General features: G+C 49.3%; 1 protein-coding gene across 1 annotated transcript in view; it reads right to left on the bottom strand.

Annotated features, from left to right (window-relative positions):
• The window catches only part of MICAL3 (microtubule associated monooxygenase, calponin and LIM domain containing 3), a 154,090-nt gene that overhangs the window by 116,430 nt on the left and 10,921 nt on the right, over positions 1-26,739 (bottom strand). The window contains 1 exon segment of the mRNA XM_024733153.1: positions 25,661-25,700. The gene's annotated coding sequence lies outside the window, so the exon portion shown is untranslated.

Raw genomic sequence — 26,739 nt, 5'->3', positions numbered from 1 at the left:
CTCCACATCCACCGTGTCCTAAAACACCTACAGCGCCCTATGGCCACCTTCAGCATCCTTCTCTGGTCCAGCAGCAGCGAGCTTCAGGTGACACGTTGTTCCTTGCCCACCACTGGATTTTCTGAAACCCTCGCCCAAGTTTTCACAGGCATAATTCATTGCTACTTGACCTGCTGGCTCTGGTGCACAGAAGGCGAACACTTTGGTTTGCTCCACAGCCTGAAATCTAACATCTGAGAGAACTCAAGTGCTCCGTAGGGGATATCATTAGGCACTACCTACTGCCTGACCCTCTCTCACCACTGTGGCTAAGGCAGGTCTGCCTCTGGGAAGCACCCTCATGAGGAATGCCCTCTGCCCTCTCGTGAACTGGACGAGCTCCGTGCCTCAGCCATGATCACCGCCACTCAGTGCCGAGCATGACCAAGTGATCTGGGTACATTTCACCCTCTCAGGTTCCTACTTTTGGGTACAGACTGAGTATATCACCTTCAGGAATATCACTCGCTTCGGGACAGGGAAAAGTGAATGTACCTGTTCAACTTAAATACATATCTGATACAGACACTGGACATCAGACATAAAGACCTTCTTAAAGGACCTTAAAGTAAGCAGCCTTATATCTCAAAAGACGTCTGACCAGAAGCCCCAGAGTATCTCAAATCACAGTGTGAGCACAGTAGGAATTCAACGAATGCCACACTGGGATGACCTGAAAACGAGGGCCTACCTCCTACGGGCAATTTAGCCCATTTGTTCATGTTAAAGCCTCAATCCCTGCTAACGGCAAGGTTTTTTTTAAACAACCCAGTGTGTGACAGGCACTGACATACAACAGTGAGAGTGGGCAAGATCTTTGCCGTCATGAAGCGTACGGCTCCTGAAGAGGAAGTCAGCGATAATCAGACAGTGAACCAAACCTGCGTCATATACCGCAAGCCAACTGCATCGAGTGGCATTTGGGCTGAAGGCAGGAAATCTGCTTACCTCCTTTTCAATCATCTGGATAATTTGGGGGAGAAAGCAGAAGAGGATAAAGAGGTAAGAGAATATACAGACAACGGGAATCATTACTTAACCACCTCTCCCACTGAACCTTCAAAAGGAACCATTGAGAAATGGCCATACTGCGAGATTTTAGTTTCACCGAAATTCCTGCTCACCCTGTAATCATGTGTTAACAGAGCAATAAAATGGCCAAACAGGGCTTCCCTAGTGGCGCAGTGGTTGAGAGTCCGCCTGCCGATGCAGGCCATGCGGGTTCGTGCCCCGGTCCGGGAGGATCCCACGTGCCGCAGAGCGGCTGGGCCCGTGAGCCATGGCCGCTGAGCCTGCGCGTCTGGAGCCTGTGCTCCGCAATGGGAGAGGCCACAGCAGTGAGAGGACCGCGTACCGCAAAAAACAAAAAAAGGCCAAACAGCTAGTGGGGGAAAAGTCACGGGCTCCAAATAAATAACAAGCTGGGTAACCGGCCTCTAAGCCCTTGAGAACCTGAGCTCCTCACCTTAGAGCCTCGCTCCAGAAACAGACGCGCTTGGCTTGTTCCTGGTCAGGTGCTGGACGCCCTGGGCAGAGCAAGTGCAGAGGAGCCAGGTGAGAGCCCAAGCTGTGCCAAATTCCTGGCGTGAAAACCTGCAGGACCTGGCTGAGAACCAGAAGAACTTTAAGCAGGGCTTCTGTTGCCCCAAAAGAGCAGCGCCCAGGCAGCAGAAGTTGCACAGACTGGGCGGAGTGTTTTTCTTAACAACTTTGAGGTATAACTTACATACCATAAGATTCCTCTGTTCTAAGTGTACAGTTCGATGATTTTTTAGTAAATTTACCAAGCTATGCGACCATCACCACAATAGAGTTTTAGAACATTTCCATCAGTCTCAGGGGATTTTTAATAACTCCCAAATCTGAAGATGATTATGCTATAGTCAGGTTTAAGGGGCTGATGCATACGAAGGTAGTATCCACTGCTCTTGCTGCCAATTCAGCAGCATGAAGGGAACTCAGTGCAGCCACACAAAGGAAGCCACAGCCGTCTTGTATCCGCATGAAAAGATGGGCTTGGCTTGGGGACCTGGAAATGTATACAATTTTCTTAAGAAGTCACTAATGCTGAGAAGAGTGCTTCCCAAACTACAAGGAAGAGCCCCTTAATCTGTTTACCTTCCCTGGCACCCTGCCCACAATGGCTCACTGACGCTAGTGCGCAAATCTCTGCTCACCACGACAGACTGTGGATGCTAGAGCCAAGAACTCAGAAACTTTTCACAGGCATTGTCCCTTCGTCCTGACAGCTGTTTCACTTTGAAAAGCACAGTGTAAAGGAACGGGGCATGAATCTCAAATCTAATAATTTTCCAAATCACAGATCAAACAAAAGAAATGAGATTTATGAAGAAATGCTCTGACCTTTAAAACATAAATGCATAGGCATCCTAAACTGATGCTAACTCACAGGATTATAGGGTTTTACATCCTATGACATCCCGAGATTGATGTTGGCCTAAGCCGTCAATGTTTCGTCACATGCAGAATGTAAGCAAGAGCAGCATGAAGGGAGAGTGGAATCAGAAAGTTAGAAAACGTTAGCAGACTGAAGGTCTACAACTTCCCAACACACAACGGAACCACACAGAAGTGCACATCCTTCCCTGAGCCCATCTGGCGACTGCGCCTTTAGCACCTTCAGGATATCTGGGCCCTCCTACCGACAGCCTGGTGTGGAGAGGGGACACCAAGAGAGGAGGGTGACTCTACAAAGAGCCACGAGAAAGCCAATCTGACAAAGGATGAAGGACTGCACAGAGCAGCTCTCCTCCCCGGTTTCTTCCGTATGCTCCTCGGACCTCTGCCACACTGAAGACCACTGAGGGCCCCCAGGCCTCTGTCCCTGGACCTCTTCCTTTCTGTTTCTTTCTGCACCTTCTCTGTAACTCTCTCCTGGGCATCTCCAGCAGAATATGCCAGGGCACCCTCACGTGTGGTTTCAGGAAAAACTCTTCATCTGCTCTTCCAAACTGGTCTGCCCCCCTGACTTGCAACCCCTGTAAAATTGCCATCCACCCGAGCCAGAGCTCCAGGCACCAGCCTTCACGTCTGCCCTACTCCACATGTCCTTCTCGTCGCCCCCAGAGTGTCAGGGGCTGTGCTGTGTGTGGTACTGTAGGGAATGCAGAACGGGACCGGATAAACTGCCATCTGTTCTTCCTAACTTTCTCTCCACATACCCCCTCCTTGCCAACCTCGTTGCCCTGAACTTTATTATCTCTACCTGGACTCTACCTAGATCTCCTAAATGCAGATCCTGTCTCAAGGTGGGGTTTTTTATTTTTACTTTTTGTGGTAATATATATACAAAATTTACCATTTTAACCATTTTTAAGCGTGCAATCCAGTACATTCACAATATAGTGTAATAATCGCCAGAACTTTTCAGGACCCCAACAGAAACTTGGTACCCGTTAAATAATGACCACTCATGTCCCCCCTTCCCTGTACCCGCTGGTAATCTCTACCCTTCCTTCCGTCTCTGTGAACGTGCCTATTCTAGGCGCCTCGTATAAGTGGAAGCAGGTGAGATGTGTTCTTTCGTGTCTGCTTGTCTGGCTTAGCACAGTGTTTACTGGTGTCGTCAGAGGCAGCAGAACTTCATCCCTTCTCATGGCTGAGAATGTTCCATTGTATGTGTATGTTCATTCACCAACGGACACCTGGCTCATGTCCACCTTTTGGTTATTGTCAATAACGCTGCTATGGACATGGGTATACGAGTTTGTAGACCCCGTCTCAAGTTTGAAATTCTAATTCATATGCTGTATTTCTTCCAAAGTGATCTTTCTAATCAAATCTCATCATGCCACACCTCTGTTTACACATTTTGAGACACGCTTCGCTGATGGACTAAATTCCTTGGTGGCCAGAGCACTCGCTTCCCCTCCATCCCCCTCACTCGCTGCCCCTTGACACACCTAACTCTTCCCCGTGCGGTCCTGTTTCACCGTCGACGACACGTTTCTCCACCCCGCACACACATTCAACCTCCTCCGATCTTCTCTGCACCGAGGCCGATGATGGCTGTGAACCTACTCACCACCCATCAGGGCTTCGGTTCCACGTTCCCTCTGAGCCCTTCTCTCAACAACTTCACTCCTCCCTTCTCTGGGCACAGATTCCTCCTCTGTTCCCACTAGACTCTGTGCTCCTGGAGGAAGCAAGTTTCTCTCAGGTCTCTATCCCCAGCATTTAGCAGAGTGTCAGAGCCACGGCAAACGTTCAGATCTCTACGGAATGAATTTTTGGTTTATGAGTATATACTTCTAGTGTTCAAGATAAACTATTTTTAAAAAGCAGCAGAAATACTTGTGGGTCCAATTTTTTTTTTTTTTTTGGCAGTACGCGGGCCTCTCACTGTTGTGGCCTCTCCCGTTGCGGAGCACAGGCTCCGGACGTGCAGGCTCAGCGGCCATGGCTCACGGGCCCAGCCACTCCGCGGCACGTGGGATCTTCCCGGACCAGGGCACGAACCTATGTCCCCTGCATCGGCAGGCGGACTCTCAACCACTGCGCCACCAGGGAAGCCCCAATATTTTATTTTTAAAACCATGAGTAAATTGAGTTGCTAACTTCCAAACCTACAACGCATTAATTCCCAAGAAAGGAGCAATAAATAACCACGTTTTGTCCAAAGGCTTCCCTCCTCAAACATGCCTGAACCCCAACTGTTCCCAGTTTCAGAAGGAACACACCTCCTTAAAGCCAAAGGGCTACTTGTAACCAAAAAAGTCTCATATCCAGAATATGTAAAGGATTCATAGTAAACAGTAAGAAACAGACACCCGACAAAAATTAAGCAAAAGATCTGACCAGGTATTTCACAAAAAAAGACATCCAAATTGCCAGAAAGCACCTGAACGGGTGCCCAATATTACTAGTCATCAATGAAATGTCGATCAGAACTGCAATGAGAAACTATGCCTGCTCATTAGAATGACTAACAACCAGACACTGAGAACGTAAGCTGAACAACCAAAGCGTAAGCTATACAACCACTTTGGAAAACTGTTCAGTAGTAGTTCGTAAAGTTGAACACACTCTACTATAAAACTCAGAAATTCTACCCTTGAGGATACTTCCAAAAGAAATCAATGTCTATGTTGACCCAAAGACAAGTACAAGAATGTTTATAGCATTTTATACACACACACACACACACACACACACACACGTATTATATAGAGCATTACAGTTCATAATACTCCAAGATGCAAACAACCCAAATAACCAACATACAAAACGAGAAATAAGCAGCGGCCGTGGAATACTATGCAGCAGTGAAAAGGAATGCACTACTGCAACATGCAGCCACGTGGATGAAATGCATAGATCAATGGTGAGCAAAAGAAGGCATATTAACACAAAAGAGAACACAGTGTCAGGCTCCATCTCTGTAAAGACCAAGGACAAACACAATTCAAATCTATGGAATAGGGAATTCCCTGGAGGTCCAGTGGTTAGGACTCTGCACTCTCACTGCCGAGGGCTCAGGTTCAATCCCTGGTCAGGGAACTAAATCCCACAAGCTGCAGCCAAAAAAACAAAAACAAACAAACAAAAATCTATGGAGTGGAAGTCCATCCAGAATAATGGTTGGGGGTGGTGGGGTGTTGTTACTGTCTCAGAAGGGGCAAGAGGACGGGCACCTTTGGGATCCTGTTCTGGACGGTGGTCACACAGTGTGGCTGGCAGTGCCGGGTTGGCTTGGTTCAGCTGAGAACTACGTTTCCCGGAACCCCCAGAGTTCTGAGTTAGAACTGGCCAAAAACGGAACTCGCGTGAGGTTTGGAAGACGGACTGGACACAGCAGCCACTCCTCTACAAAGGTCTCAGCAGTCAGATGGGGCGATGGACAGAGACAGAGAAGTGCGTGGGGTTCCAGCCCGTCCTCACTCTCCCCCACGCTCCACCCAGCTCTCCCTTCCCGCCCCTTACCCAGACCAACACACACCCGATGGACTCCCTGGACAGCAGCTCTCCAGGAGCTCTGACCTGTCCACCCACACCAATGCCTCAGGCAGACTGGGGAGTGACTCCCCTGTGACCTCCAACCCCCCATCTGGACTTTCACTGTCCCAACACCTCCCACAGTGGGTAAGGCCTAATTTCTGTAATAAACCCCTTAGCCCCCAAATTTCATATGGCTCGACTCCCAGCTGAACACCCTTCTGGATACATACAGAGGTTTATACATATATACATCTGTGTGTGTGTATGTTGCATACTTAGGATTTGTGCACTTTAAGAACATACATTATACCACCATTAAATAAAGAAAAAAAAAGTCAAAAAACAAACCAAAAAAGGGTATTTTTTCCATGCCCTGAGAGAGCAGTAATCTGAGGGCCACCCAGCAGTGCGTGCCAATGGCATCTACAGACCCTCACACCAAGGAAGAACCGGAAGAAGCACTGCTTGGCTAAGGTCCAGCAGACAGCTGGGAGCCTGGTGGGCGTGGCCAGAGCCTGGATGTGTGTTTCTAGACACCAACAGGACACATGCTCCCTGTCTGGCAAGCTGCCGACTCCCTGGAACCAAGTTCCATAGTCCAGAGGGGGTTTTCCCTTTTGAAGGGAAAGACTCACCACAGTCAATGTGCACCTGAATGCAAGTGAGTTAGGAGTCTCAAATGGGCGGAAAGGCACCCGCAGGGCGGGTGCAGAGACGAGGCAGAAGTCCCCCTGTGAATCCAGAGCCCGCACTCTGGTGCTGCTGCTACAGCGGTCTTGGGTACAGAGGCTCCTCTGCACCCCAGTACCCACATGAGGATCAGTGCATACATGGGCATCCCCAAAGTCACTGTTTTCCAAAGACCAACGTGTTTTGCCAACTTTTACTCCATTCAGCAAATCATTTATTGACTATATGGTATATGTCAGGTCCTATGCTTGGCACTGAATTTACGTTGGTGAATAAAAACACGGTGCTTGCCCTTGTCTGCTGGAGGATACAGACAATAAACAAGTAAGCCAACAAGCATATACAGCTGACCCTTGCACAGTGCAGGTCTGAACTGCGTGGGTCCACTTACACACAATGTTTGTGAATAGTAAATACTACAGAGCTACGCGGTCTGTGACTGGTCAAACCTGCAGATACTGGGGCTTCCCTGGAGGTCCACTGTTAAGACACTGCGCTTCCACTGTAGAGGGCGAGGGCTGGATCCCTGGTCGGGGAACTAAGATCCCACATGCCGCGTGGCACGGCCAAAAAACTGTAAGAACCCGCAGATACACAGGAGCCAAGGATCAGAGAGCAGACTGTAAATTATACACAGATCAACCCCCGCGTTGTTCAAGGGTCAACTGTAATTACAAAATATGAGTGCCAGGAAGGAAATACACAGGTTATGGTGACCTAGACTAATAGGAGGGGACCCAAGATAAGTTGGTCACAGAAGCTTCTCTGAGCAGGTAACTTACAGCAGGTCTGAAGGACAAGAGGGGGCTTGGGCCTCGCCTCCAGCGTGGACGAAGCCCGTCCCCGGCTCTCCCCACACTGTGCAGCAGCACTGCATGCTTCACAAGGTATTTCCACACAGGTTATCTACTTCCTTCTCACACAAGCCTATGAGCATGGAAGGCGGGCGCTCGTGTCACCGCCTGTCCTGAGTCACACAACGAGCTACCAACGGCACCATGGTTAACTGGTTATATTCTCTCCATTACCTCCCTTTGCTTCCTTTCATCATTACTTTTTTTTTTTTTTTTTTTTTTGGGTACACGGGCCTCTCACTGTTGTGGCCTCTCCCGTTGCGGAGCACAGGCTCTGGACGCGCAGGCTCAGTGGCCATGGCTCACGGGCCCAGCCGCTCCGCAGCACGTGGGATCTTCCCAGACCGGGGCACGAACCTGTGTCCCCTGCATCGACAGGCGGACTCTCAACCACTGCGCCACAAGGGAAGCCCCTCTTCTCCCTCTTGTAAATGATTATAGCCACTAGATTTCAAGCTAAATGTAAGACTTTACAATTACTCCCTGCTTTGGAAGGAAGAGGTTTAAGAGATTTTTGGCCATCTCTTACTGGTTATAATACCTATAATCATTTATTGAACTGTCCTATGTGCCGAGCCACTGTGCTGGCACTTCACAAAAATCTTTTCATTTGGTCCTCACACAATCCTATAAAGAACTCTTATGATTTTCATTGTGTAGATGAGAAAACTGAGATCAGAGGGTAATTAACTTGCCCAGCTAGTAAGCTGAAAATGACAACATTTAAACATAGGAATGCCTCACTCTAAAGCCCAAATTGCCCCACCTCTTCCCAAAGGTCCCTAGTGTGTCAAAAACAGAACACAAGGACTTCCCTGGTGGTCCAGTGGTTAAGAGTCTGCACTTCCACTGCATGGGGCGCAGGTTTGATCCCTGGTCAGGGAACTTAGATCCCGCAAGCCGCACGGCGCGGCCTTTAACAAAAACAAAAAACAAAAAAAAAGGAACACAAATTCTAGGAAGACCAGAGCACCCAATGGGAAAGGACGTTGTTCTGAGCCTTGGACGCTCCATGTCTTGACTTATTACACCACCAAGGTCAGCAGGGCTCAGCTGTGAACACTAGCAGCTCCACACACTTCTGAGGAACAGACCTGGGGGCAGAGTGGGGCTCCTTTACAACGTTGCCCTTGCCAACATTAAACTTGGTGGATAACGGTGATGAACTCTGGTGCCAAGTACAATTTTGGACAAAAGATTTGGGTGTCAAAAGGTTTGAGTTCAGTCGAAGACGATGCTTTGATAACCGGAGTCTGAAAGGACTCAATGGCAGTTGGGCAGAGGGTGAGAGCACTCCTCACTTGTAAGGTAAGTGTACTGCTCTCCCCACCAGTGCTCCTGGCTCTAGATGAAATCTCAAGGACATTCAGCACTTGCAGCAAGACCCACCTGGGTAACAAGTAACACAGGACAAAGACACATCTACACAGGCACTGGAGCCCATGACTCTGAATGAACACTACGCGCCTGTCCCTGGCCACCACGTGGAGCAGTGATAGCCCCCAGTTAAGGGGAAGGGGTGCAGGGGCCGAAATCCAGCCTGCGACCCCACTCAGCAAACCATACATCTGGCGAGGGGCAGAACCCACATATAAGAAGGGGTGCACACAGAGGTGCCACAGGGGAGAACGATGGCCGTGCATCCCTGCCATCCGAGGCCCATGAGAACTGTCTGGACCACAGACAGTGAAGTCAGCCGGGGAAGGGCTCCGACTCAACTCTGTGTACCTTGTGAAGAACCAAGCAAAAACTGAAGAACAAACCCGGACGCCTGTCTCTGCAACTCTGAAAGGTGGCACCAGACAATCATTTCCAAAGGAATCAAATACTTCTTTCCACACTTAGAAATGAAAAGGCCTTCCTGGCTAGAGAGTGACTCAGGAAACTAGGCTCCTATTTTTATATTAAATTAGAGCAACTGCCCTCCTCTAAAGCAAACGGTCCCATCCACTACTGCCTGTCGACAGGCACCTCCCTCAAGACAACACAGAAACATTAGACACCCATTCGAGAGACATCTGGAACCATCGACCCCACTGCACACACTAAAGATCTGAGCCCCGTCAGGCAGACACAGGAGTATGTGCTGTATTTACTGAAGGACTAACACTCCTCCAAGTAGCCCTACAAGTCATGTCATCACAACCAGCAGTCCTGTACTACTTCTGGGGAGGAACACGCCTCCAGATCACTGGAGAAGGTCCCTGGACTTTCCAACTCTGAGGCCAAGGACGAAGGTCTGGTCAAGAAAGTGCCACAGTCTGGGTTTGGTTTAGTTTTGTTTTTCAAACATAGAACACTTTTTCTTCCTTTATTAGCAAAATGAAATAATCAAACTGTGAATAATTTATTTGCTAAATCTTTTAAAGATTTTCACTTTTATCTTTTTTTTTTTTTTTGCAGTACGCGGGCCTCTCACCGCTGTGGCCTCTCCCGTTGCGGAGCACAGGCTCCGGACGTGCAGGCTCAGTGGCCATGGCTCACGGGCCCAGCCGCTCTGCGGCATGTGGGATCTTCCCGGACCGGGGCACGAACCCGCGTCCCCTGCATCGGCAGGCGGACTCTCATCCACCGTGCCACCAGGGAAGCCCCACTTTTATCTTTTAAGTAAAGGTATACACATGTACTATATTTTCAAGACAAAGGAAATGAGTAATAATAATTTCATCACAGGTTATAAAAAACATAAAAACAATAATGTTGGGACTGTGGTGACTGACTTGTTCTAGTTAAGCTGATCTGCATAATTTATTTAATGAGAATAAAATGTCATAATTAATGATTAACCAAAGATAATCTAAAATTAATTACCTTATTTTTTGTAATATAAAAAAAATCTCAAGTCCTATATGTATCTAATCAATAAGGGATTGTTAATATTGACTATCATTCAGCTTGCTATGGTTGGGCTTGAATAAAAGTGAAAAAGATTTAGCAATTGTACTGAGTAATAAGTGATCAAGATTACCACGAGGACTAGTGCCCACTCTTCTCAAAGAGAACTGGCCCCAAATTTACCAAACCCTTTATTGTTACTTTCAGTAGTCAACACCAAATGTTTTAAGACCCCTGAGCTTCTTGTGTCATCCCACTATTACCCCCATAGGGCTCAACTTCCTGTTCCTTCTCTCCTCCCTTCAATCCTCAAACCCGACCACTGTGCCTTCTCTAACTGCGGCGACATACGCAGCCACCTCCCCTACACACTCAACCTCATCTCCAGAGTTTCCTCTCTATCCTTGCTTCAAACAACTCTCCCCTAAGACACATCCTCTTTGGTGTTCCCAAGCAGGGGCTTTGTATTAGGAGCTGATGTGCTTGGTGTCCACTGACCCCCACTGTCTCCTCCAGACACTACCACTCCATCCACTTATACAAAACAGCACTTCTGAGGACCATGGTCTGATTTTTTCCAATGTGTCAATCAGCTGCCATTTTAATAACCTTTCTGGGCCAGTTGAACACAACTTCAAAAAAACAAGACTTCTTATAGTTGACAAGCATTTGTGAGTCAGCCTATAAAGAAGAGAACTGATCCTGATGAAGGCCATTAAATCCATAAAACACAACTGAAGAAAAGCCAAACTCAAAGATCAGAGGGAACATGGAAGGACTACTCCCATGAGATAATCAAGTCCAGTGACAGAATATATGAAAGAGGGCTTCCCTGGTGATGCAACGGTTAAGAATCTGCCTGCCAATGCTGGGGACACAGGGTCGAGCCCTGGTCCAGGAAGATCCCACATGCTGTGGAACAACTAACCCCGTGCGCCACAACTACTGAGCCTGCATTCTAGAGCCTGCGAGCCACAACTACTGAGCCCGTGTGCCTAGAGCCTGTGCTCTGCAACAAAAGAAGCCACCGCAATGAGAAGCCCGCACACTGCAATGAAGAGTAGCCCCCGTTTGTCGCAACTAGAGAAAAGTCAGCGTGCAGCAACAAAGACCCAACGCAGCCAAAAATAAATTTAAATATGTATATATATATACATATATATATACATACACACACACATATATGAAAGAACACAACATTCTTAGGAGAAAAAGAATTTTTATAAAACTTCATCACGAGGAAAGAGGCAAAGGTAGCATAAATCCAAGGCTGTGTAAATACAGAAGCAAGGGCAGCCTCAGCAGGGATAGAAAAGGCAAACTAGGCTGAGAAGGGGGAGAAATTAGGCAGAGAATACTCAAGCAGCCTAAAGAACATTTTCTAGACCTATGGACTAATTTCTCAAAGGAAAAGCTGTAAACCCTGCCTCTGACAGGCCAGTGTCAAATGTGCACAGAGAGCTACCTATCAGGGTAAATAACATAAAACAAGCCCAAACAAGCAAACTCTCACCATGTCATATCCTGGCAGAGCAACAGTCAATCTCCTCCCCACACCTGCTCACTGAAAACGCCCAAGATGCCCAGCTGTGAGCAGAGGCCCCAGCACAGAGGACCGGGGGTCGGGGGGTGGCGCGTCTCCCCCCACCCGCCTCTGGCACAGCAGGGGCTGGTGCAGCATGACCACACCCACGGCGGCTCCTGTTCTTGGAGACCAATGACGAGTCTTCCTCTTGGAGACTGTGGGGAAAACGAGACTCAGAGCTGTTCCACAGCATCCCTCTCTAGCCTGCCACTGCCCGAGGAGACCCAGGGGTTCACCGTTAGAGACGTGAATGGGAACACTAATGCCACTGTCACCAAGCGGAAAAGCAGGCATCCTCACGGGTGGAGACGAAGCCTTCCCACCAGTGGTGACGGCGGCAGCAGGCCGAGGTCTTGAGCGCCTCAAGCACGTCCCCATTCTGTTTTTCTGGAGGACAGCGCCTGGGGCTTGGACAGGCTCCCATCAGACCCTACAACTGCGCTCTTCCCAGCGCTCAAGGGCTCCCCTGCAAAGATGGAAGCTAGAGAGAAAACAGAGACCAGCAGAGCTTCAAATCCACACCAGGGCAACAGCTGTCATTGTTCATAAAATTTAGGCAATTCCCTATTTATGGGACATAAACATTCATGATGGGAAAGAACTACCATGTGCTTCAAGTGGGCTACTTTTGGGGTGTGTGAACTAAGACAGGGACATTTTCCTATACTCTGATATTAGCTATCTGTTCATAAGAATCACCAAGGAACCTGAAAAAAATATTACCCCAGAGCCATCAAATCAGAATCTCTGCAGCGGCGGAAGGTCCCCCCACCGTGATCCTCACGTGCTAACAAGGCAGAGAAGAAGGGAGACAGAAGGCCAACCTGGGAACACGGCACACATGTGGCTGAAAAATCAGAGTTTTGCCCACTTCAGACGGGCTTTCTCCCCTATACACATGTCACCACCTCATCGGCAAAGCCCTGTGAAACCTCAAAACATGGTAATGGAAGGAGAAGAGCTGCCCAACAAAAGAACTGAGTCACGCTCCACCGGGCTTGAGGGACTGCCTTGCTTAGCCTCTGAGGGTGCTTTGCTCAGAAGATGTAAACCAGCTGTGATGTTCTGTCCCTCCTAGGTGATGTTACACCACAACTGTCTGAAGAAGGCCCAGTGACTGTATGTTTGCGGGGAGCACAGTCCACGTGGGTGAAGGCAGATTAATGAGTGACGTGGCCACCAGGCCAGCTGGACTTTCCTTTCACCTGACAAGTCAAAGCCCTGGGGACCCGCAGAGGGTAAATATAGCCTGGCCCCACCAAGGGCCGCTCTGTGGGTAGGCAGGGACGCCTGTCCAGTCCTGTCCCTCTTACCAGAGTGGTGAGCCCTTTCCGGGCAAGCTTTTCGGAAATGGTCATTAAGGTCAGTGCTAATTCATGTCTGACCATGAGTCTGAGAAGAGAAAGGTGGGTTGAAAAAAATGTGTCCTGAAGTAACTTTTTGGGTCCTTTGGCCAAGATCATATGAGAACCTGAGACAGGCTTTCAGGTGCTCAGAGACAGCAACGGACCCCTGACGGAATGGACACTGGTGTCAGCAGCTGCAGAGACCCCTAAAGGAGCCTGGCCTCTCCATGAGGCCCCCAGACACTCAGAGCAGCTGGAGATGGCAAGTGTCCCTTAGTTCCAGCAATTCTCCCGGGCAGTACGAGGTGAGCCCAGCCCAGTGACAACCAAGGCAGTCCTGCCAGGCCAGGCCCGCTCTGCTGGAACCCTAATGGCCCAGCTGCACCACAGCAGGCCCAGGAAGGTCCAAGGTGAAGGCAAATCTCAACAGGCCCACTTAAGAGTAAATTCACATGGAACTTTTGCTCCTTGGGCTCTTTAAATCAGAGGCAAAATTCTGCGGCTGTACCATTCCCTCAATCTACGTTACAGTTGTCACCCTATAGTTAAGTTTACCTCTACGATGAAAACATGCTGACAGCAAGAGTTCCCAAGCTCTGTGAGGAAACAAGTGAAATTTTTCCATTATTTATTTTCCTGAAATTAACTCCTCTTCCTACCCTTTCTTGGGCCACTAGAATAGTTTCCTTGAAAATGCCTCTAGGGACTTCCCTGGTGGCACAGTGGTTGGGAATCCACCCGCCAATGCAGGGGACACGGGTTCGAGCCCTGGTCTGGGAAGATCCCACATGCCACAGAGCAACTAAGCTTGTGTGCCATTAACTACTGAGCCTGAGCTCTGGAGCCCGCGAGCCACAACTACTGAGGCCACAAGCCACAACTACAGAGGCCACGAGCCACAACTACTGAAGCCTTGCGCCACAACTACTGAAGCCTGCATGCCACAACTGATGAAGCCAACACTCCTAGAGCCTGTGCTCCGCAACAGGAGGGGCCACCGCAATGAGAAGCCCACGCACTGCAACTTAGAGAAAGCCTGTGCGCACAAACGATCCAACACAGCCAAAACAAAAAACAAAAAACAGAAAGAAAATGCCTCTATCTTTCTCTTAACAGAGAAGATTAAGGCAGAAACAACAAAATCCCTTCAGTGCAAAAAGTACTATGTGCTCTCATGAAAAACAAAGGCTCTTTCCAGGTATAAGAAGGCTCCCTGTTCTAGGTGCCTGCGACTGAGCTTTAGAAATAAATCAAAGCTATCTGCAGCCACAGCTCTGCTCTCACCTTTCTCTATCCCCTTTGATAGCATGAACTAGAAGCAACAAAAGAGCAAGAGCTCTGCTGTCTGCTTTTTGGGGGCTTGTCCCACAGAGAAAACAGTCAGTTTGAGCTTTATGCCATGACATCATCAGCCACCAATCAATGCAGAGAAGGAGCAGGTTTTGTCTGTGGAACCAACCACTGCAATTGTCAAACTGCAAAAGGCAGTGCAGGTGTGAGGTAGGGTTTTCTCTTACCCTGTTTCTGTTAAACTATAAAAGAAAAGTGAGAAGAAGAGGGAAAAAACTTGTCTATGGAAAAAATAAAGAAACCCCCAAATTCCCTAGGTATTAGCAACAGACCATCCAGGACCCTACACCTGTGCAAAGACTGACAGTAGAAGCCTTTGTTCTGTGAGGCACTGAATGGAATCTTCCCAGGGCACCCCCTGCCAAGAAAATAGTCAGCTTTAGGAAAGTTTTTTTTTTTAACCTGAGCACACACGCGCGCGTGTGTTTTCAAATAGGGTTCCAAAGTAGTGAAGGGAGTATGGAATAAAAAGAAAATACTTTTGGGCTTCCCTGGTGGTGCAGTGGTTGAGAGTCTGCCTGCCGATGCAGGGGACACGGGTTCGTGCCCCGGTCTGGGAAGATCCCACATGCTGCGGAGCGGCTGGGCCCGTGAGCCATGGCCGCTGGGCCTGCGTGTCCGGAGCCTGTGCTCCGCCACGGGAGAGGCCACAACAGTAAGAGGCCGGCATACCGCAAAAAAAAAAAAAAAAAAAAAAAAAAAAAAAAGAAAATACTTTAGTTATCCAGACATTAGTTAAAATCTCTACCCAGAAACTACACACTTTTTACTTGTGGATCACAGCTGGAGGTTCTTGGGAATTGCTTATTTTCAGCCCATTTTCGTCCCAGAAAATGCTGCCCATCTTATTATGAATGAAGCCGTTTAGCCAAGGTCAGAATATGCAAGGAGAGAGGGGTGGCAGAGGACACAGGGCTCTGAGAGTGGGGGTGAGGGAGCAAACTCACAGAGCAAACATTGTTTACGACTGCCAGCCAAGCTAATGTGGTCTCTCCGCCTGTTCAAGCAGATTATCACAGTAAGCCCCAAACAATCAAGTCAAGGCAGGGAGGGGGCTGACCCAGCCTACGCTCTGCGGATGGCACGAGGGCAACATTCCACGCAAGGTTCGCCCGGGCCACAGTCTGTGCCAGCTCTTCTGGGAACCCACCAGGCGAGAGTGCTGGACACAGCCAAGCAGTAAGGAGGACAAGCTCTCAAATCAGATTAAAGGCCGAAGCGACTAGGCTTCCAGAGGCAGGCACTACACCAGTCCACGTACAGCCACGTGAGAAGGCATGAGGGAGGCACTGCAAGATGCATCTTTCAATGAAAATAGGTGCAACCGCACATGCTGGGAGAGGCACAGGCTGCTGGGTCCTCACACAGCCATCAGAGGATGGGGCGGCCACACTGCTGGGGGTGGAGCAGTCACTGAGATCACCGTACGATTTACTTCTGACAGTGTCACTGCACCCTCTGAGCTCCTAAACGTTAATATAAACGACAAATATACTATCAGAGGCCATTAAACGGAAATGTCTCACAAGCAGTCAGACTTTTTTTTAAACAATCAATGCACGCTCTGATGTTAACTTCAGGCCAGACTTCCCCAGCTCTCCTCCCAGGGTGCCACCCCATCTCCACCCTCTCCTCTCCGGAGCGGCGCCCTGGTGCAGGCCTCCGCGCTGCCTGCCTGGCTCAGCTGGAACTAAGTCTGAAAACCATCCGGGGGCCTGTGCTCCCTGTCCCTCAGCCACTGAGGGACATGAAACCGATATTCAGGACACCCTGGCTCTGGTCCCCCCGAGGCGCACCCTGCTGCGAGCCCCTGAGCGGGACAGTCACCTGCTACAGGAAGAGGGGCCTCCCTCATTGACACGCCACAGTTCCCTGAACAACAGCAAGATTAGCAGGGGAAACTGCTCTCTTCCACCGGACAAGCTACTCTGTGAGGCTCAGACATCAAGGCGTAAAGAGGAGTCCAAGGCTCAGGGGACAGAGGGGCTCCAAGAGAGCAACGGCCTCTCCACACAGGCCTGCCAGCAGCACCAACCGTGCCCCCATCCCACCATGTGCACCCCCAGCCAACCAAGAACGCCATTCCAGCCCGGCCCGCCTCGTCAAAGACCACAGAGACCGGAGAAGGAAGGGGCGAGAGAGAGAAGAGGCTACACTTACCTGGCTGACCAAGATAAAGGGATGGAGTGAGTGAGAAAGGCCAAGCACCACACGAGCACTTCACTGTCGCTCGGGACGGTGGAAGATCTGGCCACGAGCCACACCAGGGCAGGGTCAGGGCCGGGGCAGCTTTCAAGAGAACACAGCTGCTTTCTCAGGTCGCGGGAAAAGGCAGAAACAGGCCCAGAGGGATACACTGCAATACCCTTATGAAGTCGTTCAAAATCTAGTCTGCAAGTCAGGACAGAAAATCCCCCCTGGTAAAAGCAGGGTGTTGATACTAAACGTGAGAAGGAAGGAGTGGCCACAGGTGTAAAGGGCCCAGGGCAAGTGGTGTCTCAGGCTCCAGGTCTTTTCCTTGGAGGCCCTCTGGCCACCCCGGGACCCTTACCGGCTCTAATCACAGGAGCGCCTTCTACATCTGCACTAGGGTCCCGAAGACCAGGGAAGGCGTCATTTTCTGTGGTTGGTGGGGGGAACCCCTACTTTTTAAAAGAACAGAAAAAAGGGGAACAAGGCAGCTTGTCTATCAATTAGAAAAGCTGGCACTGCTGGCTTTCTGACCCTCAGCTCTGCAGCTGGTGCGCCTCCTGTGTGAACAAGAGTGCAGGCTGTGCACAAACAGGACCCAGGGGAGTTTCTTCCATTTAGTGTCAGGAGAGTTGCCTTGTAAATGGGACACCTCCTTCTTCACGTGTGTGGCAAAGCCCTCTTGTGAAGAGCCTCTGTGAGAACTCCTACCCACAGTCCCAGAGCATCTCAGCACCTGACACACGGAACCATCCTAGCGTCACACACGTGGACACACACACACACCCGGAATTACCAGGGGACACACATCTAAATCCACCAGGTAATTTGGGAGCATTCCTCTTATCTGGAACGTACAGTAAAAACCTGTATTTTGTGGTGATATCTGTCTCTTTCTTCCTCTTAATGAGGGTTGATTTACCTTCTCTTTGTTCCAAAAGCAACACTCTACTTTGAGCCCGGTTATCACAGGAGGACCACATCTGAGCTGAGGGAGCAGTAAGCTGGTTCTTAGAAGCTGCCTATTTTTAGTCTCTGGTCCTTCCTGACCTCTTCCTAAGGGAAGGCCCCTCCCTCTGCTCTCCGGCAAACAGCTCTGCCAGAGCACAGGACACTCATACCAAGCGGGAAGCAGGGGGCTGGAGAGCCCTGATGCTGCCCCTCCACACGTCAGGGAGGACATTTTTTAAATCACAAATAAAGTGGGAGCGTGACTCAGAAGACAAATACTGTACAAAAGTCGTTTGTCGTCCATCTAGGACGGGAGCACAGCTCTGTGCCACGCAGCTGGACTGGACATCTGTCCTGCATCTGTCAGGCACGGTAAGCTCACAGCCCACAGCACTGTTGGCAAGCCTGAGCCAGCCAAGACGGCCACTTACCCCGCAGAGACCGAGGCCACCCACTGGCATGACCGCGACTCCCCAGACATGGCCAGCCTTCTGCCTTCACCAAGCAGGGAGTGCAGAGGAAAGAGGAAAACACTCGGACACCTGCCTCACTCTGAACTCCAAGATATGCCCTCCTTTCACGAGACTTCACAGTATTTTATACATGTAGCTGTTACAGAATCGCCAACCTGAACTGAAGAGTGAATTCTGCTAATTCCAGTTTTCCACTGACTTGTCATTGTAAAATTGTAAGTATAGAAAGAAGTCTCAATCCCCTCAAGAGTTAAACATTTTTTAACTTGACTTGTAACAAGGTTCAAACATAGTAGGTGAAATATGAATAGATCCAATGCATAAGACAAGGTAAACAGTCTATTTTAAACCAAGAGCAAAGAAAATGAGGAAAAGAATTTGAAAAAGAATATGTGTGTGTGTATAACCGAATCACTTTGCTGTACACTTGAAACTAACACATTGTTAATTAACTATACTTCAATTTGAAAAACGGGGGGAAAAAAACCCAAACAGGATGACTTTAAAAAAAGAGTAAAGGAAGTGACAGTCCAGCTGATAAAGTGAATGATTTTCATCTTCAAAGAGCTTGACATCTCTGAACTCACCCCCATATGTACACCCCGCCTTGCAGGGGGCACACCAGCAGACAGCAGAACACGACCCGGGCCTCTGCTTCAACACTAAGTACATGCACCGTATCACATCAGCTCCCAAAGCTGACCTCCGATGCCTGTACCACCCCGCTCCCATCCCACCACCTGCCCCAGAAGAAGAAATCATTTTATAACCTGGCAAGCCCCCCCTTCCCCTCCCGGCCCAAAGGAAGGGCAAGAGCTTGGGGGAGGACTCATCCACTGTGTTGCAACAACCTTGCTGACTTTCTAACTGCATTTCTGAGAGCTCCCAGGACAGTTCTTTAGGTCAGCTTCCACCATTTAGTAGTTCTGTGCATCTGTTTGCAGCAGCATAAACCTTGGGGCGGAGGGGGCAGTGGGGGCACAGTCTTCCAAGGCAGCTGCTCCCCTCACAGCCTCACACCTCAGCCTGGCAGCATTTGGTACCAGGCACCTCCCCGAGACTGGTGTTCCTGGGGATACTGAATACAGAAGATAGGGACTTGTCCCCCAGAACTTAGGGCACATCCCGGAAACCATGAGACCACAAGGGGGGCAGATGGAACATGACCCTTAGAAAGCGGTCCCTATTTCAGCCATGTTATAAAACAGTGGATGTCTCAAAAGCTAGCAAGAATCCAATTAAAGCACTTTAAAACTTCTAGCGATTTTTGAGTCCATGAATGCCTTCATTTTGTACCATCTGGCTACCACTTACTGAGCATTATGTGCGGAACACTGGTGCATGCTTTACCTACATTATCTCATTTTACCTTTAGAACAACATTGTAAGTATGTTGTCACCCTCATTTTAGAGATCAGACCATTAAATTAGGGTTTGAGAGAATAATCAAGGCTGCATACCCACAGTAGGTGAGGGAGCTGGGAGAACTTATCTACCGAGGGTTGGCTGGTTCCAACACCTATGCCCCTTCCACAAATGTTGCCGCACTTGGTGCATTCAAACTTATTGTGCCTCCTCTTAATTTTCTTGCTCTTTTAGCAGTAAATTTTTATGTGCATGCATGTCACCTCTCTCATACAATTCCCTACATGCCGACAAATGTTTCAAATGAAGGGTGACTGCCAGTCAGCCCACAGATGCTGACTAGTGCCTGCTCAGCGCCGAGACTGCATCAGGTACTGCCAAGAGATCAGAAAGGAAAGATAAATTTGTAAAGGGGAGGACAAAACACTGAGACTGTTAACTACTAACACTAGGTGATAAACAAACACGACAGGAGGCCCGAGAGCAGGTGCTCCTCTGCGTACACCCATCACCCGAGAGTCCTCTTAATGCAGATTCAGATGCCACAGGTCCGGGTGGCGACCTGGGAACAAGCTCCTAAGCAGCAAGGAGCCAAAGGATTTCAAAGGCCTACCTGGGCTGGGATGCTCTGGAGAAGGTAAAGGAGTGAATCAGAAACAGCCTTTACATTTAGAGGACTGAGTAGAATTGGAGAAGTTTGGGATACAGTGTTGGGAAGAGAGAAAATAGTATTTTAGATGGAGCGAAAATATTCAGGCAAAGGAGAAGCATGAAACACAGGTCATTCAGGGGTAGCTGTCTGTGTAAAAAAAAGATAAAAATATTCCCAAACTGTATCACTACTTAGGTACCAAGAATTACGAGACTTAATTCTCTTGAAGAGCCCTGAGTGGCCTAAGAGTAAGTTCGAGGTAGGGAATAACTTCAGTGTGTTGGTCTAATAAAGGGCAACACCCGTGATAAACATCTTGCAGAAGGCAGCCCCAGCTACTCGGCTACTTGGTGCCCCTCCGAGGTTTAAGGCCATGAACTTGGGCGCACACCCAGCCATTAGCCAAAGAATGTTCATGAGATATTTTTAAATGCTTGCCATCCCGTAATGACCAGGAAAGGAAATCCCACTGTCAGCTCCACCCTATGTCGGCCTCCTAACACGGGTGTCCCAGAAGAAGGGCCAGAACAGTGGTCTCCAACTGTGCCATCTGGTGACGTGGCCCAACTTCCGGGCTGGGTCACTTCCCCTGCTGTCTCAGACCAAGTGGCTCTGCTGCTGCCCAGTAAGCTCCTCAGCAAACAGAAATGAAGGCCCAGATGCAGGAGGGGTCACCAGGATGCCCCGCCAGCACGCACGCTCTGGGAAGGCAGGGCAGCGCGGCAGGAGCGCAGTGCCCACCACAGGGACGGGTCTGAACCAGGGCTCGTCTCATAGGCCACACAACTGCTCTCAATCCACCTGTACATTTACAAAATGGAAATCACAATGCAAGCCCTGCCTACCCTACGGGGCTGAACCAGGGCTCGTCTCATAGGCCCCACAACTGCTCTCAATCCACCTGTACATTTACAAAATGGAAATCACAATGCAAGCCCTGCCTACCCTACGGGGCTGAACCAGGGCTCGTCTCATAGGCCCCACAACTGCTCTCAATCCACCTGTACATTTACAAAATGGAAATCACAATGCAAGCCCTGCCTACCCTACGGGGCTGAACCAGGGCTCGTCTCATAGGCCCCACAACTGCTCTCAATCCACCTGTACATTTACAAAATGGAAATCACAATGCAAGCCCTGCCTACCCTACGGGGCTGAACCAGGGCTCGTCTCATAGGCCCCACAACTGCTCTCAATCCACCTGTACATTTACAAAATGGAAATCACAATGCAAGCCCTGCCTACCCTACGGGGCTGAACCAGGGCTCGTCTCATAGGCCCCACAACTGCTCTCAATCCACCTGTACATTTACAAAATGGAAATCACAATGCAAGCCCTGCCTACCCTACGGGGCTGAACCAGGGCTCGTCTCATAGGCCCCACAACTGCTCTCAATCCACCTGTACATTTACAAAATGGAAATCACAATGCAAGCCCTGCCTACCCTACGGGGCTGAACCAGGGCTCGTCTCATAGGCCCCACAACTGCTCTCAATCCACCTGTACATTTACAAAATGGAAATCACAATGCAAGCCCTGCCTACCCTACGGGGCTGAACCAGGGCTCGTCTCATAGGCCCCACAACTGCTCTCAATCCACCTGTACATTTACAAAATGGAAATCACAATGCAAGCCCTGCCTACCCTACGGGGCTGAACCAGGGCTCGTCTCATAGGCCCCACAACTGCTCTCAATCCACCTGTACATTTACAAAATGGAAATCACAATGCAAGCCCTGCCTACCCTACTATTGCAAATCAATTTCAGCAATGTCTGTGAAATGCTTCCCAAGCTGTGAAGCACTATAAAAAACAATTCCTTACTCTTAAAGGGTCTGAGAGATAGAGAGGCCCTTTATGACACTCTCCCTTTCTTGTCAGCACCCCGCTGTCTATATCTGGTATTTAATATCCCTTTCACCAAAGGAAAAACTCAAAGCACAAAGAAGAAACCACAGGCCTGTTCAAGGTCAAACACCAAATACGTGTGTTTGGAGGAGTGAAAGCCATGGCTCAAGGTTGCCACGAAGTTAAACATTTTTCTGTTATGGTAAAATAAGAGAGCAACTTCCTAATTTGCCCTAGAGGTTCAATGTTTTAACCCTTCCTAAAGGTGCCCTGCAGAGTCAAACCACTGGACTCACACTTGTGTGAACCAACCCGAGAGCCTAGGTGGAGCTGATTGAGGGTGGACAGGACTGCAGCACTGACCCGACAGCTCCTTGGACCACACCAGCTGTGCGAGCAAGGCTTCAGCTTCCTTTTCTGTAAAGACAGGCCAGGACTAGCTAAGTGATTAGACCTCCTGTAGGCAGCCAGTCCCCAACACCCAGAACAGGCAGAAGCTTCTCTGAAATAGTTAGGTGCTTGGCCCAGCACCTCCAAGACCCATGGACCTCCCTACAGACCCTTTAGACAATCGTGTGTTCTAATTCCCTTAATGCACCGCTAAGTCCCAGCATCCAGACTAGAAACCTCTGGAGTAAGTGACCAGCTCCGACATGCAAAGGCAGCCTCCTCAAATCTCCCACCACATTCTAACCTCCCAGCCTTTTAAAGTTTGCCACAATTCTAGAATTGAGAAGGCAGACCTAAGCCAACCTGGGTACATTTGGGGGAAGGGAGGGAGGAGTGGAAACAGAAAGAGGAAAACATCAAACAACCAATCAGTCACGCTGCAAAAACCCTGAGCTTTTATGATTTGTCGTTTGAGGAGAGGAACTCACACAAGCTGGCACGTCCCGCTTGGCAGGTCCCCACTCAGAGCTGAGGCGCACGGTCCCAGCAGAGCACCTGACGAGCAGAAGGCAACCATCCGTGCGCGACGTGCGTAAGGCCCAGGAAGCCTCAGTTCAACCCCAACTCTGTCCCTTCCCCATCCACGTGGCTCTGCGGGAGTTTCTTAACCTGTTTCCTTTTCTGGCCTCAGAGGAGGCTGGAACATATGTAAAATCCCTCTCACAGTGCCAGACACACAGAAAATACTCAATAAAGCCTGGAGATGAGGATGATGCTGCTGGGAGTCTGCCTTCCAGCCTCACGTCAGGAAACTGAATTCGAAAACCTGCATCCAAGAGATCTCACAAATGCGCTAGTCTTAGTGGAAAGTCATCTTGTGACATGTTCCCTCCTCTTTCCTATAGAAGGGAAGTCGCCTGTCTCCAGGCACCTGAACCTGATCTGAAGACAGACAAAAACATTCAGCTAACCTTCTCTTGTATCCATAAGGCCAGAACCAGACTCCAGTAGAAAAAATTAAGAACGTGACCACCTAAAATAAACTGAACACAAGAACCTCTGAAACCAGCCCTCAAAAACAACTGAGGGGGGACTTCCCTGGTGGTCCAGTGGTTAAGAATCTGCCTTCCAATGCAGGGGATGCAGGTTCGATCCTTGGTTGGGGAACTAAGATCCCGCATGCCACAGGGCAACTAAGCCCATGCCCCGCAACTACTGAGTTCGTGCTCTCTGAAGCCCGAGCGCCACAATTAGAGAGAAGCCTGCGTGCTGCAACGAACAGCCCATGCGCTGCAATGAAAGATCCCGTGTGCCAGCATGCCTCAACTAAGACCTGATGCAGCCAAATAAATAAATTTAAAACAACAACAACAGCTAGGGGACGGGAGTGGGGGACACAAAGCAACTCCAGGTAAGCCAGGAACACCCTTCCCTGGGAAAGAAGGGAAATGACAGGCACAGCCAGGCCCCAGATATGGGTAACCTCCGGAGCCCCAGGCTTCCCATAAGGCGCTGTGTCTTAGCTGTCCCAATAACCAGTTGTGATGCTGGGAGCAGGGGACGGGAGGGATCAATATTCCAATAGCCAACAAACAAGAAACCCCTAGTTTTAGTGCTTGAGAAAAAGAAGAATCATTTAAGGAACACTCTGGGGAAGAAGTGTGGTGTTTATACAAAATATCACGTTAGGAAACTGACTGTGAAAGGTGGTGGGAAGTTACCCCCTGCTATAAAATAAGCTCCACAAGGGTAAGGATTTTTCTTTGTTTGGCTTGCTGCTATCGTCTCCAGCACCTAGAACCATGCTTGGAACACAGAGGCACTCAGACACTCGTTGAATGAACGAAATAAAGAGGAAGCAGCAGCTATGTGACGTGGTTAAGGGCATAGGCCGTGAGTCAAACAGAATCAGATTCAGATCATGGTTTTGTTACTCAAGTCTCAACCTCTCGGAGAGACAGACAATCAGAGCACTGGACGGGGACTGGGAGCTGCAGCCCCATTCTACCCTAACCCTAACCCCTAACCCTAACCCTAACCCTATCCCTAACCTTAACCCCATTCCACCCTAACCCTAACCCTATCCCTAACCCTAACCCCATTCCACCCTAACCCGCACTAGAGTGTGTCTGCTCCGCCCCCGCACCCTCTCTATCCCTGCATTCCTGTGGAAGACATGCCCACCCACCCCTCTCTACAGGGAGCCTTCCTTCTGTCCTGCTCAGGAGAGGGCGGCGTGACTATCAGTGCAGCCAGGGATTAGCAGGCAGACCAGCACTGGGAGAAGCTAGTGCAGCAGGAGAAACAGAAAGCATCTAAAAAGGCGCCCAGCTGAGAACCCACTAAAATCTAAGAGCCAAGACAGCCTCCTACGCTCGCTCACAGTGATTCCCACCGATCAGCATCCCATAATATGTTAGTTTGATTTTTACAAATTAACACTTTCTCAAGCTGCTGAGAGCAACATTTTCTAAGATGAGCCCCACAATTCTCTTGACAGCTCAACGCAAATCTGCTACGCATCTCAATGTGTCAGGGACAATTTCCTAGACAACTTCAGCCAGGGGTGGGAGGTGGAAATACATCTCCTGCCCGAAAAGTCCCCAGCTGATGTCACAGAGCTGCTGAGGATTTCAACTGGAAAAGATCTGAGAGAACTCCAATTAACTCACTGAGCTGAGCATAGGATCCAGGTTTCCTGAGGACTTGGGTCCAGAGAATTTAGGAATTTCAGATTTTTAGTCATAAGCCAAAACCTTGGACCGTTAGGTGGTGTTTGTGAATGTGTACGTGCAAGGTGGAAGAAATAAGCAGGAAGACGGACTCCTGAGTGTGTCCTCTGTAACCCTGACCTCCTAGGAGACACAGCCGCAGAGGGACACACACATCAGCTTCTCACTGTACTGACATCGCACCCACTCCTCCGAGGACCTGCAACGGTGAGTGACACAGCGAAGCCAAGAGGGGTCGCACATCACGATCACAGCTTCTAAACAAAACAGGGTTCAGGGAGGGAAGTGGAGGAAGAGCCCCAAGATGTTAGAACAGCAACCTCCCAGGTGTGCCCAGGCCTGAGCTGCCACTGCTGCCAACTAAGACATCACCTCCAGAAATACATGCCCCTCTTACCTACCAGGCTGCCAACTGACTCCTGCAACTGGATTATCATTCAGCTGGAAGGAGAGACACAAGGACAACCAGTCAGTATCCGGAGAAAGAATCACTGTCCCTCCGGACGTGTGCAGGAAGCAGGGCACACTCATGTGAGACATGCCAGCTACAGCAAAGAGCTCAGACACACTCACGCACTGTAGCAAGACTTCTTTCTTAGCAACAGAACCCCAACTTGATCAGGGCCAGCAATGGTACAAAACCAAACTTCCCAGCCTCCCTTGAAGCTAGCTGTGACCATCTTTTCTAAGTGCTGGCTAATGAGATATAAGCAGAGGTGTGTGAGCCTTCCAGAAAGACTCCCTTAAGGGAGTCGTCTTACATGGGAGAGCAACTTTTTGTCCTTCTCTTCATTTCTTCTGTTTTGTGTTTTTCTTGGAAACAGAAATATGATGGCTGGGGCTCCAGCAGCCATGTCTGACCACCAGGTAACCTAAAGGATGGAAATCATGTGCCAGGGCAGTGGAGTTAGGTCAGTTAAACTCTCACCTGTCAACCCATGGAGTGGACCACATGCTGCAGCTAATAGGGCCAGAACTTCTATCTTTTTAGACAGAAGGAGGCAACGTCCTGATGACCATGGAAATGGCTACTGGCTGAGCCTCCCCCCTCTAGGCCTCTTTACATAATGGAGAAAAGCTTCTTTCATGTTTAAGCCATATTTTGCAATTCCCAGCAGTTTTAAAACTAACCCTAACAGATACACTAACCTTTATTTACTAAGGGACGCTCTGAAGGAGACAGAACTGTACACAGTCTTGCATGGAGAACAGGACAGACTCCAACGGGGCCGCTTACACAGAACGACTTTGGCTGGACTTTCCTAAGTGGTAAGCCCTGCTACTAAAAAAGAGCAGAGCTTTGCTCGGAGTTAAGAGGAAGGTAGGTTCATCCCCAAGCAACTAAATATTCCACGTTACCCATAACTCAACTCTCAGGATAAACCAACCCAGGGAGGTGGCATGATTTGACCTCTTGGGTGATATTCACCTACAGATTTTCATCACCAATTAAAATTATGCAAACCCCATGACCCTCAAC

This window comes from Neophocaena asiaeorientalis, unplaced genomic scaffold, assembly GCF_003031525.2.
Source record: "Neophocaena asiaeorientalis asiaeorientalis breed wild unplaced genomic scaffold, Neophocaena_asiaeorientalis_V1.1 scaffold150, whole genome shotgun sequence".
Taxonomy (NCBI): domain Eukaryota; kingdom Metazoa; phylum Chordata; class Mammalia; order Artiodactyla; family Phocoenidae; genus Neophocaena; species Neophocaena asiaeorientalis.
This window is presented reverse-complemented; position numbering and strand designations above follow the sequence as displayed.